Genomic DNA, 10,737 nt, shown 5'->3' with positions numbered 1-10,737 from the left:
GAAAAATGAATTATAGAATCTGAAAAATCAAGACATGGTAAAAGATTTCAGTAAGTTTAATTCAACCACCATGTTTTTTTTATTGTTTTGCTTTTATATGTATATTTTACATAGTTCCATACTGTATATATTATGCCGTATTTGTTTAAATAAAGACTTGATATGTTTAGAGCAGTTTTAGGTTTACAGACAACATTGAGAGGAAGGGACAGAGATTTCCGATATACGCCCTAAACACACATATCCCATGCATGCAAAGCTTCTCCTGTTATCAACAATACTCATCACAACAACTCTCTTTTTTTCTTTAAATATAAATATATATGTCTTTTTTTTTTTTTGCCAAGGCTGAACTTACATTGACACATCATAATCACCCAAAATCCATAGTTTACCTCAGAGTTCATTCTGGTGTTGCACATTTATGGGTTTGGAGAAGACTGTAATGACATATATCCATCGTTATAATCATGTAGAGTATTTTATTGCCCTAAAGATCTTCCATGCTCTGTCTGTTCATCATTCCCCTAGCAACCACCAATCTTTTTATTTATATGGTTTCACCTTTTCCAGAATGTCATATAGTTGGAATTGTTCAATATGCAGCATTTTCAAATTGGCTTCTTTCACTTACTTAGTAATATGCACTTAACGTTCCACTATGTCTTGTCACGGCTTGTAGCTCATTTGTTTTGTTTTTAAAATTTTTTTTGTTTAAATTCAATTTAATTAACTTATAGTGTATTATTTGTTTCACAGGTAGAATTTAGTGATTTATTGGTTGCATATAATACCAAGTGCTCATTACATCAAATGCCCTCCCTAATGCCCATCACCTAGTTACCCCAGCCCCTACCCACCTCCCCTCCAGCAACCCTCAGTTTGGTTCCTATAGTTAAGAATCTCTTAATGGTTTGTCTCCCTCACTGTTTTTACCATATTTTATTTTTCCCTATCCTGTGTTCATCTATTTTGTTTCTTAAATTCCATATATGAATGAAATCATATGGTATTTGTCTTTCTTTGACTGACTTATTTCATTTAGCATAATACCCTCCAATTCTTTCCATGCCATTACAAATGGCAAGATTTCATTCTTTCTGATGGCTGAGTTATCTTCCATTGTGTAGTGGGTGGGATATCTATATCTATATATATCTCTATATCTCTATCTCTAGGTCTATCTATCTATCTATCTATCTATCATCTATCTCACCTCTTCTTTATCCATTCATCTGTTGATAGATATCTGGGATCTTCCCATATTTTGGCTATAGTGGACATTACTGCTATAAATATTGGGGTGCATGTGCCCATTCAAATCACTATGTTCGTATCCTTGGGATAAATACAAAATAGTGCAATTGCTGGGTCCGAGCTCTATTTTAAACTTTTTTTTAGGAAACCTCCATACTGTTTTCCAGAGTGGCTGCACAGGTTTGCATTTCCACCAACAGCGTGAGTGGGTGCCCCCTTTTTCCGCATCCTTGCCAACATCTATTGTCTCCCGAGTTGTTTATTTTAGCCATTCTGACTGGTATGAGGTAGTATCTCATTGTGGTTTTGATTTCCCTGAGGTTGAGTGTTGTTGAGTTACTCATTTGTTTTTAACATTGAAAATATTCCATTTGACAGTTTATTCATTCACTCATTCTTTAAGATAGTTTTTATTTTTTTGCTAATCACAGCTATCTTTTTATTGATTTTAAGAGTGTTTGCTAATATCTCACAGAACTTGCCGTTGCAAGGGTTGGGTTTGTGGAACTTCAAACCAAACCCTTGGACAAAGTATCAGGAGACAAGAGAGGAAGAGGAAAAAGAACCCCTGCCCCCACAATATTTGGAACTCAAAGATCTCCTTTTACGGTGCCTTTTATCAAAGATACAGCTTTTAGCTGCCTGCACTGTCACCATGACTGTGGCAGTACAGCTCTGACATTGGGGCTGGTGTTGGGACAGGGCCAGGAGCAAAAAAGAAAAAAAAAAGTAATGGAGATTCTAGAATGAAGAGGCTCCTATTCTTGTTCCTCTGGCCAGAAAGGGGAATTTTCTCAGGGTTTTGTTGTCTGTGCCCATTGCACAGTTCCATGATGGAGGCAACCCTTGGGCTAAATTTAAAAGAGAAAAAAGAAAATAAAAAGAAAACTTACTAGCATTTTTGTCATTCTTTTTTCCTCCCTAGTGTACCTGCCATTGATTGTTTTGAAGAGTTCTGAGGTAGATTCTTTTTATATTATGTCTGGAGGTTTAACTGGTAATCCGGGACAACCACAGGTTGTCGTGGTTTACTGCATCTTGGTCTGCACATTTATTGACTATACTGCAATCAAGATAGAAGATAACAATAGTAATAATTTTTTAATACTTGTAAATTATGTAAGATTTTAAAACAAGTCAGAAATCAACGAAGAAATCATAATGCAAAATTTAAAATATCTAGAATTGAATGATAATACCTCATAATTTGGGGATGCTGTGAAAGTGATAACTGTAGAAAGTTTTATAACCCTATAGAATAATGTTAGAAAAGAAAAAAATGGGTAAAATTTAATGAGCTACATTTTATTTTTTAACTGACCTGTTCCATTGTTTATTTTTTAGTTTTATGTCAGTTACATCTGCTCTAATCTTTATTGTTTCCTTCCTTCCACTGGTTTTGGATTTGGGGTTCTTTTTCTAGCTTCTGTAAGTGTAAGGTTAGATTATTTATTTGAGATTTAAAAAAGTTTTTTGAGGCACTTATATTACTATAAACTTCTCTCTTACAACTGCTTTCACTGCATCCCAAAGGCTTTGGACCATTGGGTTTTCATTTTCATTTTTTTTTGTGTGTGTGTAATTATTTATTTCTTCTTTGATATCTTGGTTAACCCATTCATTGTTTAGTAGCATGTTATTTAACCTCCATGTATTTGTGCTCTTTCCAGACTTTTTCTTGCAGTTGATTTCTAGTTTTGTAGCGTTATGGTCAGAAAAGATGCATGGTAGGACTTCGATCTTTTTGAATTTGAGACTTGTTTTGTTGCGTATATGTGATTTATGCCAGAGGATGTTCCATGTGCACTTGAAAAGAATGTGAATTTTGCTGGTTTAGGATGGAATGTTCTGAATATATAGAAGCCGACTGGTACAATGTGTCATTCAAAGCCACTCTTTCCTTGTTGATTTTCTGTTTTGGAAGATCTGTCCATTGATGTAAGTGGAATTTTAAAGTCCCTACTATTATTGTATTACTATTAATGAGGTCCTGTATGTTTGTTGTTAACTTTTATTTACTTAGGTGTTCCCATGTTGGGTGCATAAATATTTACAATTGTTGTATCTTCTCGTTGGATTGTTCCCTTTTGATTATGTGGTGCCCTTCTTTGTCTCTTGTTACCATCCATGTTTTGAAGTCTATTTTGTTTGATACAAGTATTGCTACTTTGGCTTTCTTTTGACATCCATTTGTGTGAAAAATATTTCTTCATTCCCACTTTCAGTCTGTAGATGTCTTTAGGTCTGAAACGAGTCTCTTGTAAGGCAGTATATAGACAGGTATTGGTATTTTTTTTTTAAGAGAGGGAAAGTGAGAGGGGCTGTGGGGAGGGTCAAGGGAGAAGGGGAGAGAGAATCTTAAGCAGGCTCCACACCTAGCACAGTTTGACATGGGGCTTAATCTCACAACCCCAAGATCATGACCTGAGCTGAAATAAAAAGTCAGACATTTAACCAATTGAGTCACCTAGGTAGGTGCTCCAGTGGGTCTTTTTTGTTTGTTTGTTTTTTATCCATTTCATTACCCTATGTTTTTTTATTGGAGTGGTTGATCCATTTGAATTCAAAGTAATTATAAATAGATATGTATTTATTGTCATTTTGTTACCTTTTTTTTTGGGTTGTTTTTGTAATAAGCTAAACTTCAAATTTTCAATTAAACACTTAAATTGAGGTGTTCAATTTGAGAAATTAGAAAAGAAAGATGGAGAAAACCCAAAGAATGTGAAAACCCAAAGAATGTGAAAACCCAAAGAATGTGAAAAGGAGATAATAAGAAATTAACTAACTATAACATGAGGATTAAATAGAGGATTGAAGAAGTCAAAAGTTTGTTGTTTGAAAACACTAATGAAATTGACAAACTGTTGAAGTTGATCAGGAAAAAAAAAGAGAGCAGACACAAATAATACCAAGAATAAAAAGGAGAACATTTCTGCCTATAGATACAGCAGAAATGAAATGATAGTAAAAGAATACTACAGCTATCTTTATGCCAAAAGTTTTATAATGTAGCTGAAATGGACAAATTCCTAGGAAACATAAAACTATTAAAACTCATTTGAGTGGGAGTGGAAATCCTGAATAAGTATAAAGCTATAATATATTGAATCAGTTTTGTAAAATCTTATCACAACACCACCACAGACTTGTTGAAGTTACAGATGAATTCACCCAAATATTCAAGAAACCAATTCCACTTATATACAGAATTTCCCCAAAAATAAAAAAAGAAGAAATACTGCCCAACTCATTTTAGGAGGCCAGTGTGACAAAGATAATAAGACCGGAACATAAGTTATGAGAAAGAAATAAATCAGTTCAATCTCACTCATCAACATGGGTGCAAATATCCTAAACGAAATGATAACAAACAAAATATAACAGTATGCATAAAGCAATGCATCATGACCAACAATTGCTTGCTTCCCAAACATTAGAGTGATTTGACATTTGAAAATCCATTAATCCATAAAAAATTAATAAGTTTAGTAATATTGTGATTAGCTCATTAGATAAAATGATCTGAGAAAACCTTAGAGTAAACAGGAAATGGAAAGGAACATTCTTTTTTTTTTTAAGATTTATTTATTTATTTGAGAAAGAGAAAGAGAGAGAGAGAAGGCAGAGGGGCAGAGGGAGAGAGAATTTCAAGCAGACTCCCTGCTGAGCATGGAGCCTGATGAGGGGCTGCGCGTCACAAGCCTGAGATCATGACCCCAGCTGAAATCAAGAGTTGGACGCCCAACCAATTGAGCCACCCAGGCCCCCAGAAAGGAACGTTCCTAACCTGTTGATAGATACATGCCAAAAATCTGCAACAATTGTCAACCTTAGTGAATAAACATTAGAAATAATCCCTTTAAGATCAAGTAAAAAGTAAAGAAGCCAACTATCACTGCTTCTATTCAGCAGTTTACAACACGTTCTAGCTAATTCACTAAAACGAGAAAGAGAAGAGATTTAAAGGTAAGGGGAAAAGAATTTTGTGATCTTATATACTGAATTCCCCAAACAATGTACCAATAAAATTATTAGAATTAGTGAGGATATTTAGAAAATGGCTGGCTATGGGATAAATAAACCTTAAATTGACTGATTTATAGTAAATGTATTTGAAAATGTAGTAAACAAGAGAACCAATGACAATAGCAATATATATATTATATATATATATGGAATAAATTAAACAAAATATGTGTTGAGAAATCATTAGATTTTACTGAGAAACACTGACAACAACAGCAACAAAAAGCAAAATAATAGGAGAAACGTACTATGTTCATGGTTGAAAAGACAGTATCTTAAAGTTGTCAAATATCCCATAATTAAATTCAATGCAAATTCAAGAAATTTCTCAATTGTTTTCCTTAGAATTTGGCAAGTTGATTCTAAAATTATTTAGAGAGAGAAATGTTTAAGAACAGGCAAATACTCCTGAAAAATGTTTTTGGCAATTGCTTGCCCTATAGTAATTAAAACAAAGTGGTATTGATCTAACAATTAATCAATGGAAAATCATCAAGATCCCAGAAATAGATTCATGCATATGTAAAATTGTGGCCTATGACAGAGAAACTACTCAATAAATGGGTTTGGGCAATTGTTTATACCTGTGGAGGAGAATATGAACTTGGATGCTATCTCACACCTTGAAAAAATATCAATTCAAGATGGGTTAGGGATTCTACTGTGAAATGGAAATACTTAGAGCCTTTAGGAGAAAATGTAAGAGAAGTCTTTCTGACCTCAGGGGAAAGAAGTTGTCTTAACCTCGCAGTGCTAACCATAGAAGAAAAGGCCAATAAATTAAAAACTTCTATTTTTTAAAAGGGTGTAATAACGAAAGTGAAGAAAAACAATTGGCAAACTAGTAGAGGTATTTGTAACACATATTATTGATAAGGGGTAGCATTTTATCCTATATATAGGAGCGACCTATTATCTATCTATCTATCTATCTATCTATCTATCTATCATCTATCTATCTATCATCTATCTGTCTATCTCCTTATCTATCTACCACCCATCACATGTAGTAGACATGAGGGAAACAGGCCTTCCCTTGCAAAGTAAAAGTATGTTCAAGTGAAGGAAAAAAGATTCCTGAATTGGGTATGAGATATAAGATCCTCAGTAGAGGAATAGGGATTTTAAATATTTGACATCCCCTGAATCTATCCACATATCTCCTTTCAAAAATCTCAGGATCATCCTCATTCCTGATGTCTTAATTTCATATATGACACCTGGTGATCATATGATGCAATTCCATAAAGGCAAGCTCAAACTTCAAGTTTGGATTGTGGTCATAGTAACCCTACAATTGATGAGAAAATTTTTTTTAATCACTATCATAGAAAGTCCTTGAGTTTCAGTTCAACCTTGAACTTGAATATTTGGGGATTTTAGGGGCACCTCCACCCTGAGATCCTTGGATTCCCTGTATCCTTGCATTTAATGGGAACTTGATACTGGGTAACCCGTTTTTTACTGTTTCATAGTTGCTGGATTTCCATTCTGGAATGTGAGGTTTTTTTTTTTTTAAGATTTTATTTACTTATTCTTGAGAGACAGAGAGAGGCAGAGACACAGGCAGAGGGAGAAGCAGGCTCCATGCAGGGAGCCCGATGTGGGACTCAATCCCGGGACTCCAGGATCACACCCTGGGCCAAAGGCAGGTGCTAAACCGCCGAGCCACCCGGGCTGCCTGTGAGTGGGCTTTTATGCTATTTACCACCCATCAGATAAATAAATATCCTAAATTTCCCTGTTATGAACATTTCCCTGAGTATCTGTCTCCTGCAATCTCCTGGCATTGATCTGTGTATCAGTCAAAGTTCTTGGCTGCTAGCAATAGAAATGGACTTGGGTTCTGTCAAGCAGGAAAGCAATCTTTCTGGAAGAAAGTCAGAACCTCACTGAATTCTTGAATTCTCAGAATTCGGGATGTCTGAGATTGGTGGTTCTGGCTCATGCTCTCTTGAGGTTGCAGTCAAGATGTCAACCAGAGCTGCAGTCTCCAGAGACTTGAATGCAATTGGAAGATCTTCTCTAACCTCACTCAAGTGAATGCTGACAGGAGGTTTCAGTTTCTTGTCATGTTGGCCTCTTCATAAGGTTCATGTCATGGTTTATCCCAGAACAACTGATTGAAGGAAGAAAAAGATGGCTGGGATGGGGGAGAGAATAAGAGTGCAAGATGGAAGCTGCAGTATCTTTCGTATCTGAATTATTTCTGCTGTATTCTGGTCATCACACAAACCAAACCAACCCTAGTATAACGTGGGGGGAATTACACAAAGATGTGAATACTAGGGGCAGCAATCATTGTTGGCCATCTTTGAGGCTCCCTACTACAATGGAAGTGGAGAACAAAGCTGGGAAACAGGAAGAAAACAGGGATGCTCTTGAGGGCCAGGCAGTAATACTTGAGAAAATGTCACAGTGGGAACAGAGATCTTTACATTGTTGCCACTGTGATGAATACGACCTTCAGTCATTCTACATTGTTAAGTCACTTACTCAAGATTGTTAAGTCACTTACTCAAGTCATTGTTAAGTCACTTACTCAAGAATGACCTTCAGTCATTCTACATTGTTAAGTCACTTACTCAAGATTGAGAATCCTGAGAGATTTCGGAGCCCACTGCGTATCCTTGCATCCCCACTGTGATGCGTTAAGGAGACATTCAGGTTCCATTGTGAGAAGCAAGCACTACCTTCCACCAAGACTACACACAACAAGGAATTCTTCAAATGGGAGGTTAGGGTACAATAGGAAAGAAAGGTTTAAAGCTTGATGTCTCTCCTCTCCCTCAAAAAAGACCTTAGACACATCAGTCAATAGACAATATTCTATATAGTCATATAGAGTTGAGGCTGCTAAGTGGCTAACACAATCTGTAGCTCTTATTGGCCTATGCTGCATAATTAGATGTGGCAGTCATTGGAATTTGAATAGAAAGTAATGCAAATGTAGCAAGTGTCTTTCAGAGTTTGTTTTGCAGAAGAACAGTCCTTTCTAAGTAATAGCATCATCTAATAATTCTTCAGTTGCCTCAAATTTGAACCTCTAGAAAGATAGTAGAAGTCTTTATACTTTAATCTGTTGCAGACAATAGACAAAATTTCCAATGTTTTGGTATGTCTTGTATTAGGGAATGATGTTCTGCTTGTATAACTTTTAATTCTTATTCAATAAATGTTGTGTATGGAGCTCACCTACAGGGATATGACAGGAAAGGAGAAATCCAGAGCCCTTCTGTAGGAGATAAGGTCTCTCCTATAGGGTAAGCTTATTCCTTGTTCCAGTTATCTGGGGAAACAGACCTGCTTCTTAGATGAAACTAGTACTAGGGAGAAGAGTCCCACATAAAAAGAAGGGAATTGATCTCATCTTTGGGGTTGATCTCAGGGAGGGATGTTAGGATGCCTAGAAGGAGGTACACTGATGCTGGGTGTCAAGATGACACTGACCATATGAAGGCAGGCTGGGAGCTGAGAAGGCCAGGCCCCAGGAAGTTGCCTAATCTTTTGAAGCTTGTTGATGGTAATCTCTCTAGGATGGAAGTGAAATGTTATAGGCATTTGAGCCCTGGGAATGAGCTCCTTGTGGTAACCCCAGCTTTGGACAGTAAAGCCAGACTTCTTATTTCTTCAGCTTTTATTTACCTGTTATTCTCCATCTGGGTTCAGTATAATCTATGTAAGTTCTGGACAGTCTCACGTGGGTGCCTAAAAAGAAGAGACCGTGTTCTGCATGAACTGGAGAAACCGTAGTTCACTTTCTCTTGATTGGTGGGGTGTTTGCATTGGGAATGCAGAATAAGGAAGCATGAACATATACCATACCTTTCTAAGTACTACTGAGGTCATGCCTCAGTAGATGGGGACATCACCCCATCTGTGTGGGACTTCACCAGTCAGGCTGGGGCCAATTTCTGGTCCGTGTTTCTGCTGCCTTCTGAGACCCAAACCTGAGCTGATATGGACTGGAGCAAGGATGGACCCCTTATCACTCAGATCCCAGAATAATGAGCTAAAACTTTTCAAAGTTTTCAAACCCATGAGAATGGTTGAGTTTCCAAAGTAAGCGATTGGCTTCAAAATACGAAAATTATAAAACAGATTTAGAAACATGTTTATTTAAATATCTACATGTTCATCGGTCTACTTCAACTCAACTCTTGTTGTATACAAATTATATGTAATGTTAGATACAGGTGCATTTTAATATGATGTAGGATGAGGATGTCAACACTAGAAGAGGAGGGGCCGGGCAACATCTTAAAACACCCGGTCTCCCGGTCCCTTCCTCTGAGTGCAAAACAGCCCCTTCTCCACCAGAGGGCGCAAGAAGCAGGCGCTTAAGTTTGCTCTGCCTGGACCCCTCCACCCAGTGTGTCCCGCAGGTCTCTTAGATTCACCTCCCATTCTTCCCTCTCTAGGCCTTGGTTTTCTGGTCTGTAAATTTGGGATGATGACACCTTCCTCAACATCCTTTCGAAGGTATTCAGGATTCTGGGGTAGGTGGTAGTCCTTAGGGAAGAGGGAGGGTGGAAGTTTCTCCTTCCCTGGGGGCCTTGTCTAAGATGCCCAGGAACTGGAGAAAGGGCAGCCACAGGGAGACTGGTTTGGTTACCTTCTTATTTTCCTCAAAGGACACAGGCTGGGGCAGTGATGGAGGAGTAGTGGGAGTGGGGGGCACCGAGGGCATGAACTTGGCATCATGCATTCTGACACAGGACCGGTCTTCTTCCTGAACCTGTCTTTTCTCTGATTTATTAGTTCAGAATGCTGTGTGAGCTGAGAGGAGGCTTAAAGATCACCTCCTGGCTAGAGTCGGGGGATTGGGGGAAGACAAAAATTAGGTTTTGTGGTGGTTTTACGCAGGAGTTAGTATTGAACTCAATGTGGGAGGGTTGGGAGGGTTTGTTTTGTTTTTAAAAACTTTTTTTAATTAAAAAAAAAAATCAACCGATTGGAGCCTAAGGAGACCTGACAACTAAATGTAGTGTGGTATCCTGGATGGGATCCTAGAATAGAAGACATTGGGTTAAATCTAAGGAAATCTGAATAATATGGGCTTTAGTTAATAACAATGTATCAATAGTGGCTTATTAAGTGTAAAAAATGTGCCATACCATTGTAAGCTGTTAATAATAGGGGAAGCCAGATACAGGGTAAATGGGAAGTCTCTGTACTATCTTTGGAATTTTTCTAGAGATCCAAAATTGTTTTAAAAATAAAGGTTCATGCTTAAAAATTCAACAACTTCTTTTTGTAATTATTAAATAAAAATAACATAGAAAATTTAGAAAGTACAAGAAAGCCAAAAAAAAAAAAAAAAAAAGGTGGGAGTACATTTGTTAGTTACCTCATATGGCAAAGAAATCCACTACTAAGTTTAGTATATATTATTTCTTTTATATTCTGTGTACATATTTATGAAATTGTTATCACACCAAATTTATTTCT

Source organism: Vulpes vulpes, chromosome 11 (assembly GCF_048418805.1).
Source record: "Vulpes vulpes isolate BD-2025 chromosome 11, VulVul3, whole genome shotgun sequence".
In the NCBI taxonomy this organism is placed as follows: Eukaryota; Metazoa; Chordata; class Mammalia; order Carnivora; family Canidae; genus Vulpes; species Vulpes vulpes.
The sequence above is the reverse complement of the archived record's forward strand: the minus strand, read 5'-3'. Positions refer to the sequence as shown.